The sequence below is a fragment of the Sorex araneus genome, chromosome 2 (assembly GCF_027595985.1).
Source record: "Sorex araneus isolate mSorAra2 chromosome 2, mSorAra2.pri, whole genome shotgun sequence".
NCBI classification, from domain to species: domain Eukaryota; kingdom Metazoa; phylum Chordata; class Mammalia; order Eulipotyphla; family Soricidae; genus Sorex; species Sorex araneus.
In genome coordinates this window covers 237,509,243-237,519,140 of record NC_073303.1, presented here as the reverse complement: position 1 = coordinate 237,519,140, position 9,898 = coordinate 237,509,243, and the positions used below count along the sequence as shown (strand labels likewise).

Sequence of the window (9,898 nt, the reverse complement as noted above, 5' to 3'; positions counted from 1 at the left end):
GGGATCATTGCTGGCCGTGCAATTGGGAAGTAACCACATACCCCATGTTTGGGATTGAACCTGGGTCAGCCTCGTGTAAGGCCAGGACCCTGCCGTCCAGCCCCATATGTGTGCCATCTAACAACCGAGAGTGAAACCCCCCCCCCCGTTAATACCACACTGTGCCAGCCCCCACTAAATTGTCCAACCCTGAGTCATTGCTGCATCCCTATCATCATCATCATCAAGAGAGCAGGGAAAGAGCGGCAGGGGGGAGAAAACGCAATTAGGTGTCATCCAAAGTGAGGGTTCCTTCCTGCCAATGTCTTGCTCGACCATCCTTATGCCCCTCACTCACCCCAAGGCAAATAGCTTGAAAAATGCTTTGCTCACAAGACTTCTCAGGGCTGCCTTGATGTCTTTGTTCCTGAGGCTGTAGATGAAGGGGTTCAGCATGGGGGTGACCACTGTGTACATCACCGAAGCAATGGCACTGGCCCTGTTGTTTTGGGTGACAGCAGAGCTGAGGTACACCACCAGACTCGTCCCATAAAACAGGGAGACCACGGAGAGGTGGGACCCGCAGGTAGAAAATGCTTTGTACCTCCCCCGGGCGGATGTCATCCACAAGATGGAAGAGACAATCTGAGAGTAGGAAAAAGCAATGCCCGAGAGGGGGACAATGCCGATGAGCACCGTGGCGAAGTACATCTCAATCATATTGAGGAGGTTGTCAGAACAGGCCAGTTGAAGGACTTGGTTGATTTCACAGAAGAAGTGCGGGATCATCACACGGGCACAGAGGGACAATCGCAGCACCAGGAGACCCCGGGTCATGGAGTCCAGGACACTCAGGATCCAGGAGAGGAGCAAGAGGAGGCCACAGAGGAGGGGATGCATGATGGCTGTGTAATGCAGTGGGTGGCAGATGGCTACAAAGCGGTCATAGGCCATCACGGACAGGAGGAAGACGTCCAGTTCTGCAAAAAGGATGAAGAAGTACATCTGGGTGAGGCAGGAGGCATAGCTGATGGCTTGGCTCTGCAGGTGGATGTTGGCCAGCATCCTGGGGATGGTGGTGGAGGTGAAGCAAATGTCCGAAAAGGACAGATTGGAGAGGAAGAAATACATGGGTGTGTGGAGATGGGGGTCGGAGATGGTGGCCAGTATAATGAGAGGTTCTCCAAGACTGTGACCAAGTACATGGAGAGGAAAATTCCGAACAGAATGGGTTGCACCTCTGGTTCATCTGAAAGTCCCAGGAGGATGAATTCTGAGAACTGGGTGTTATTTTCTAGCTCCATATCTCAGGTGTCATGGTCTGGAAAGTGGCAAGAGGAGAGATGCAAAGAAATAGAGCAACAGTACAGTTGGGGAGGGGATATTTGTCTTGCATGTGGCCAACCCAGGTTCTATCCCCAGCATCCCATAGGGTCTTCTGAGCACTACCAAGAGTGATTCCTAAGTGCAGAGCCAGGAGGAACCCCTGAGCACTGCTGGGTATGGAATCCCCCCCAAAAAATGTCACTGTCACTGTCATCCCGCTGCTCATTGATTTGCTCGAGTGGGCACCAGTAACATCTCCATTTTGAGACTCATTACTGTTTTTGCAATATCGAATACACCATGGTTAGCTTGTCAGGCTCTGCCATGGGGGTCAGATGCTCTTGGTACCTTGCTGGGCTCTCCGAGAGGGGCGGAAGAATTGAACCCGGGTCGGCTGAGTGCAAGGCAAATGTCCTATCGCTGTGCTATCACTCCAGCCCAAAGTAAAATAACTTTGTATATCACTGTATCACTGTCATCCCGTTGCACATTGATTTGCTCGAGCAGACACCAGTAACGTCTCCATGTGAAACTTATTACTGTTTTTGGCATATCGGATACGCCACGGGTAGCTTGACAGGCTCTACCGTGCGGGCGAGGTACTCTCGGTAGCTTGCCAGGCTCTCCGAGAGGGGCGGAGGAATCGAACCCAGGTCAGCCGCGTGCAAGGCGAACACCCTACCTGCCGTGCTATCACTCCACCCCTCGAAACAAACACTCCCCCCCAAAAAAACAAGCAAACAAAAAATAGATTTATTTATTTATTTATTTTTGCTTTTTGGGTCACACCTGGCGATGCACAGGGTCACTCTTGGCTCATGCACTCAGGAATCAACCCTGGCGGTGCTCAGGAGATCGTATGGAATGCTGGGAATCGAACCCAGGTCGGCCGCGTGCAAGGCAAACGCCCTACCCGCTGTGCTATCGCTCCAGCCCCCCAAAAATAGATTTATATTACCCAACATTACTACTCCTGATTACATAAATTAAATGGTTCATACTTAGCCTACAAATCAGCACTTCTCAACTGGGGCAATATGAACTTCTGTGGGTGCCCAGGATATTTCAAAGAGGGTCAAAAGTAAAAATTATATATCAATGGTGGTTGAAGGCACATAGCTAGGGGGTCAGCAAATAAGATGGGGGAGCACAGGGAAGGAATCCACTCAGAAGAAATTTGAAGGAGCTGGAGAAATAATACAGTGGATAAGGCACTTGCCTTGAATCCTTGTATGCAACCAATCTAGGTTTTCTAGAATCCATCCTCACCCTCAGCACTGCCAGGACTGATCCCTAAGCCCAGAGCCAGGAAGAAGCCCAGTTGGATAGAGCTCAAAAACTAAACAACAACCATGATAACAACAAAACCCCCAAATGAAAACACCAGGAAAATGTTGAGAAAACCTGCTGTAAATGAATGCAGATATTTTAGACTTCACAGTATAAATTTCTGCATTTTTTCCTCTGGTGCATTTTTTCTCTTAGATTTCCTCGTTATTCCTTGATGACCTGCCCCATCCCCATGATTCTCATCATCTGTAATGTCAGGAGATTCCCTGCAAGCACAGGCACCTCACTAGCCTTATAGATGTCTTTTTCCTACAATACAAAACTCCTCCTATATTGTTTTTTCTCAAACCCTGGACTGGAGGCAGAATCAGAGAGAGTGACTGTGGAGTGACATATGAAGGGAGAGAGGAGCAAAAAGCTTTATGTTGGGGGCCAAAGTGATAGTACCAAAAAAAAGGAGAGATAGTACAGTGGGTAGGGTGTTTGCCTTCATGTGGCCAACCCGGGTCCAAATTCTGGAATCCCATAAGATTCCTCAAGTGGAACTAGAGCGATAGCAAAGCAGGTAAGGCTTTTGCCTTGTACACAGCCAACCTGGGTTTGATTCCTAGCATCCCATATGGTATCCTGAGCACCATCAGGAGTAATTTATGAGTGTAGAACCTGGAGTAATCTCTGAAAATTGCTGGATGTGATCCAAAAAGCAAAAAATAAAACCGCAACAACAACAGCAATCAAATAACCCTGGACTGGTGTACATGAAATTTCTAGAACCATGAAAATAGCAGAGCTGCAAAATCTAGGATACTTGGTGATTTGAGTCCTGCAGAGTGTTTTTTATCTTTTTTGTTTGTTTGTTTTTTTTTTTTTTGGTTTTTGGGTCACACCTGGCGATGCACAGGGGTCAGTCCTGGCTCTGCACTCAGGAATTACCCCTGGCCATTCTCAGGGGACCATATGGGATGCTGGGACCTGAACCCGGGTCGGCTGCGTGCAAGGCAAACGCCCCACCCGCTGTGCTATCTCTCCAGCCCCTTTTTTGTTTGTTTTTAAGGCATATCCGATGGTGCTCAGGGATTACTCCTGACTCTGCACTAAGCAATTACTCCTGGCGGTGCTCGGGGGGATCATATGGGATTCAGGAAAATGAACCCAGTCCAGCCAGATCCAAAACTATGGCCCAACCTGCTGTGCTATGTCTTCAGCTCTTGTTCCAGATCTTTTCTTTCTTTCTTTTTTTTCTTTTTTGGGTCATACCCTGCGATGCTCAGGGGTTATTCCTGGCTCTGCACTCAGGAATTACTCCTGGTGGTGCTCGGAGGACCATATGGGATTCTGGGAATCAACCCGGGTCGGACGTGTGCAAGGCAAATGCCCTACCCGCTGTGCTATTGCTCCAGCCCCAGATCTTTTCTTATCTTGCCTGTTCTGTGTGTCTCTCCTGTAGATGAATAGATTAAAACACTTTTACGCTTAGAAGCCAACATTGGTCTGAAAAACACAAGCTGATGACTGAAAAACACTATTTTTTTTTTTTGCTCTTTTTGGGTCACACCCGGCGATGCACAGGGGTTACTCCTGGCTATGCACTCAGGAATTATCCCTGGCGGTGCTCAGGGGACCACATGGGATGCTGGGAATCGAACCCGGGTCGGCCGCGTGCAAGGCAAAAGTCCTACCCGCTGTACCATCGCTCCAGCCCCGAAAAACACTATTGTAGAGTTCTCCACCCCAGTATAACTGGAAAACATATGTATATGTGTATTTCTTAGTCCATACTGGGTGGTGCTCAGGACTTACTCCTTGGTTGGAGCTCAGGGATCAATCCTGGCTGTCCTTAAGGGACCAAATGCTGTTGCCAAGAATGGAACCAGGGTCAGCCACGAGCATGGTGCTTATTAACTCTGGGTCTGTCTCTCTGACCATGAAACACGACAATTTTGACCATGTTGTGTCTATAAGGAGTTGCCTGCCTTGGGGAGCTGCATTCTCCATGTTGTAGTGATTCACTCTTTGAAGAGGGACAGCGTCATGTCTCAGCCCCTCTTTTAACCAGAATGCAGATTTCATGAGAGGTCGGAGAGACAGTAAAGCAGGAAGGGAGGCTGCCTTGCACATGACCAACCCAGGTTCAATCCCCGACACCCGGTATTGTCCGCTGAGCCCCACCAGGAGAGATTTCTGAGGACAGAGGCAGGAGTAACACCTGGGTATTATCAGCGGTGCCTCCCCCCAAAAAAAGGAAGAAAAAAAAAGAAGAATGATTTTATGAGAACTATTTTTGGCCGTATGAAAGAATAAATATTGACAGAATCGGTTAAGTACAGGAGAGAGGAAAAATGCTGTGCCAGGAAAGAGTCACAGAAGTAGATGTGGACGTTAGAAAGGAGGGAAATAGAACCCAAAAGACAGCTGCACAGGAGAAGAGTCATAGTGCAGTGGGTAGGGCGCTTGCCTTGTTTGCAGCTGACCTGGGTTTGATCCCTAGCATTACACATGGTCCCCTAAGCCCACCAGGAGTTATCCCTGAGAACAATCAGGGCCAGGAGAAAGCTCTGAACACAATCAGGTGTGGGGACCTATTCCCTAAAGAACAACAAAACAAAGATCAAAAAAGGAAGAGGCTGCATTTGTGCTGAAAGGCAAAAGCAGAAGTAGGCTACAGTTGATGCTAAAGGCATTTCCCAAGTCAAAGTTATCCGAATCAGAAGAAAGCATACTTTGGAGCTTTCATCCATCCTCAAAAAGCAATTTTACAATATAGCAAGGGGACTCTCTCTCTCCAGATCTCTTTTTTTTTTCTCTTGCACTTACAAGAATTCTCTGATCACTGAGGAGTTTGCGTTCACTGCTTCTTGTCTTGTTTCTTCCATGGACAGTTTTTATGGATGGCGGCTCTGCCACCAGGCTGAGCAGGTGGGCAGAAACCCTCATGAGCCTCTGAATGATGCAGCTGTCTTTCTTCTGCTATGGGTTGAGCCAAAAAGGGGAAACTGTATCATATAAAACAGTCCTCATCTGAGTTAGGGCTCCAGGGACCTAATTCTCACTGTGTCTCATTAAAGAAATGATTCTATTGTTATTCAAATCTCTGAAGACTGTGATTCCTTGGGATTCAAGAAGTTCAAAGAAAGTGGACTTGATTTTGCAGTGTTGCCCCTTGGAGTAACAATGAAATCCAGTGTCTGCTCCCTAACCAATGCCAGCCTTCCTCCGTTAGATGTGGTCTGTAGGAAGCAGGAAGTGTCTATTTTAAGAGAGATTATATAGCACTGTAGCACTATCGTCCTGTTGTTCATTGATTTGCTTGAGCGGGCACCGTAACGTATACATTGTGAGACTTATTACTGTTTTTGGCACATTGAATACGCCAGGGGTAGCTTGCCAGTCACTGCCAGGCGGGCCAGATACTCTCGGTAGCTTGCCGGGCTCTCCGACAGGGATGGAGGAATCAAACCCAGGTCGGCCGCATGCCAGGCAAATGCACTACCCACTGTGCTATCGCTCCAGTCCAATATTATTGTTAGTCATATGAAATTTTGAATATAATTAATGATTGGCATTACTTAGGAAAATTATATTTAATTCTATCTACATAGTTCCCTCTTTCAAAGATTAAGTATGGCATAAGAGATTATTGAGATATCAGAAGGAACTATGCACAAATGCATATAATGACAGAGGATAAACATTTCTGAATTTAAATCACTGTATCACTGTATCACTGTCATTCCATTGTGCGCGTTCCCCCAGAGATCTCTCCGGCCCGCAGAGAGACAACAGTGGAAAGCGCTCCTAATTGGGTGGATTCTGTGAGGGTCCCGATCTGAAATAAGACTAGTGAGGTTTTCACACCACAGAGACTAGCACACATCCAAAAGAACAAAAGCAACCGCTGTTGGAGAGGATGTGGGGAGAAAGGGACCCTTCTTCACTGCTGGTGGGAATGCCGACTGGTTCAGCCCTTCTGGAAAACAATTTGGACGACACTCAAAAAATTAGATATTGAATTCCCATTTGACCCAGCAATACCACTGCTGGGAATATATCCCAGAGAGGCAAAAAAGTACAATCGAAACAACATCTGCACATGTATGTTCATCGCAGCACTGTTTACAATAGCCAGAATCTGGAAAAAACCCGAATGCCCCAGAACGGATGACTGGTTGAGGAAACTTTGGTACATCTATACAATGGAATACTATGCAGCTGTTAGAAAAAAGGAGGTCAAGAATTTTGTAGTCAAGTGGATGGGCATGAAAAGTTTCATGCTAAATGAAATGAGTCAGAAAGAGAGAGACAGACATAGAAAGATTGCACTCATCTATGGTATATAGAATAACAGAGTGGGAGACTAACACCCAAGAACTGTAGAAATAAGTACCAGGAGGTTGACTCCATGGCTTCGAGGCTGGCCTCACGTTCCGGGGAAAGGTCAACTCAGAGAAGCGATCACCAACTACATTGTAGTCGAAGGCCATGTGGGGGAAGGGAGTTGCGGGCTGAATGAGGGCTAGAGACTGAGCACAGCGGCCACTCAACACCTTTATTGCAAACCACAACAGCTAATTAGAGAGAGAAAACAGAAGGGAATGCCTTGCCACAGTGGCAGGGTGGGGTGGGGGGGAGATGGGATTGGGGAGGGTGGGAGGGACACTGGGTTGACGGGTGGTGGAGAATGGGCACTGGTGAAGGGATGGGTTCCCAAACTTTGTATGAGGGAAGTATGAGCACAAAAATGTATAAATCTGTAACTGTACCCTCACGGTGAATCTCTAATTAAAAATAAATAAATTTAAAAAAAAAAAAAGAAAAAAAAATAAAAAAAAATTAAAAAAAATAATAAAAAAAAAAGACTAGTGAGGTTAGTAAACAGGGGGCCCAAGACGACACATGCCGATCAAGGGCAACTTTATTAACTGCCACGCTGGTTTTATACTTTTCTTAGCAGGGGGTTGGTACATAAGTTGTCAATCATCAGGGAAGTGTCTTCTCAGACCAAATAAGGAAAGGTTCGGGGTGTATTAGGTGGGCTTACAACATTCTTCAAGAGTAGATTGAGAAATAGTGGGGAGGGGAAGGCAAGGGTTTATCTGGCAGGAGCATCTGGCAGGAGGAATGCACAAGATATTTAGTGTAGAGGAAGGTATTCTACTTTAGGGCTTTATGGCGTCTCTTAGTTAACTGCCCTGGGCTACTTTTATCTCTTGAGTTTGGCTATTTCCTTTGTCACAAGGGCACCTTTGCCTCAGGTCAAGCAAAGCTGGTAATGGAATTTTCCGGTTTGTCCAGGGTAAAGGTTTCGGGGTCCTCTTTTGTTCAGGGTCCTGAGCAGTCCCCAACACCACTGTTCATCGATTTGCTCAACCAGGCATCAGTATGGTCTCCCCTGTGATAGTTATGTATACGCCACGGGTAGCTTGCCTGACTCTGCCATGTGGGCGAGATACGCTCAGTACCTAGCCAGGCTCTCCGAGAGTGATGGAAGAATCGAATCTGGGTCAGCAGGTGCAAGGCAAGTGTCCTATCCGCTGTGCTATTGCTCTAGCCCTGAATTTTAAAATGAGCAGAAATAAAAGATTGGTGATTGAATCATAATTTTATTTAAATTTATTTTTTTGTTTTGGGTGTCATAGGTTCAGACGAGCTTCATGCATGAAGGAAACGGTGGAGGAACCTAGGTAAACAGAACCCAGGGCCGAGATCTCCAAGGCTGCTTGGATCGGGACTGGGCCTCTTCCAGCCAGATTCCCCATTTTCCAGTAGCTAGGTATCACACCTAGAAACTGCCCCCGGCACCGTGTAATCCCATCAACAGCCAACATCCAGAGACTATAAAACCAAGCTCCTGGACATCTGATAGCCTAATTCTTCCTCTTCAAGAATCTGGAAAGCTACCGAGAGTTTATTGCCCACACGGGATAGCTTCACAAGCTCCCCGTGTAGTATTCATATGCCAAACACATAACAATGATGGGTCTCATTCCCCTGACCCTGAAGAGCCTCTAATGTGCACCGTTGCGAAGGATGAGTAAAGAGAGGCTGATAAAATTTCAGGGCTAGGATGAATGGAGACATTACTGGGCCCACTTGAGCAAATCAATGATCAATGGTATGACAGTTATATACATATCTCTCGGAGAGCCCGGCAAGCTACTGAGAGTATCCCACCCACATGGGCAGAGCATGGCAAGCTACATGTGGCGTATTCGATATGCCAAAAACAGTAATGATAGGTCTCATTCCCGTGACCCTGAAAGAGCCTCCAATCATTGGGAAAGACAAGTAAGGAGAGGCTGCTAAAATCTCAGGACTGAGAGGAATAGAGACATTACTGGTGCTCACTCGAGTAAATCGACAAACAACTGGATGACGGTGATACAGTGATACAGTGGGTGTCACACGCAGAGGTTATCAGGACTTATTCTTGACTCTCCACTCAGGGATAATTTCTGATGGATTCAGGTGACCCTTTGAGGTGCCGGGGATTGAACCTGGGTCAGCCGAGTGCAAGGTAAGCACATTTCCCATCATACTATCACTCCAGTCCATAAAAGGATTTCTTCTTGAATGACATATTATTACCAGACATTTATTTATTATTATTATTATTATTATTATTATTATTATTATTATTATGCTTTTTTGGGGTCACACCTGGCAAATCACGGGGGTTACTCCTGGTTCTGTACTCAGGAATCACCCCTGGTGGTGCTCAGGGGATCATATGGGATTTTGGGAATCAAACCTGGGTCGGCGGCGTGCAAGGCAAACTCTCTACCCACTGTGCTATCACTCCAGCCCCAAATATAAATTTTTTAAATTTTATTTATTTTCTTTTTTTTTAATTGAATCACCGTGAGAACAGTTAAAGGGCTTTCATGATCAAGTCTCAGTCATACAATGAACAAACAGTGATCCCTACACCAATGAATATGTTCCAACAAGAGAACCCAGTATACACCCTTTGCACTCCCCTCCTGCCTGAGTAACAGTTGATTTTCACTTTATTCTTTCTTTACTTTGATTGCAGAAAATCCATATTATTGTTTGGGGTTTTCCCCCTAACAATCAGACATGTTGAAAATGCATCACTAGATCATGTTTTCTATTGCTGATAACAAAAAGAATATGATGTTGCACGGTGGCGAAAGCGGCCGCCCAGTTTTGGGATTCTGGTATTTTAGTAATTAAGTCCAGAAGTATTTCTGCCAGCAGCCTCAGCATTCTGAGATTGGTTTGTGTGCCTCTGGGATTATGGCTGTTCAGGGGCAGAGGAGCTGTTCGTGGGTGGCCTCTTAGG

At 46.4% G+C, this 9,898-nt stretch overlaps 1 pseudogene; it reads right to left on the bottom strand.

Annotated features, from left to right (window-relative positions):
- Positions 1–333: 333 nt before the first annotated feature.
- On the bottom strand, positions 334–1,283 carry LOC101552965 (olfactory receptor 7A5-like; annotated as a pseudogene).
- Positions 1,284–9,898: the final 8,615 nt, after the last annotated feature.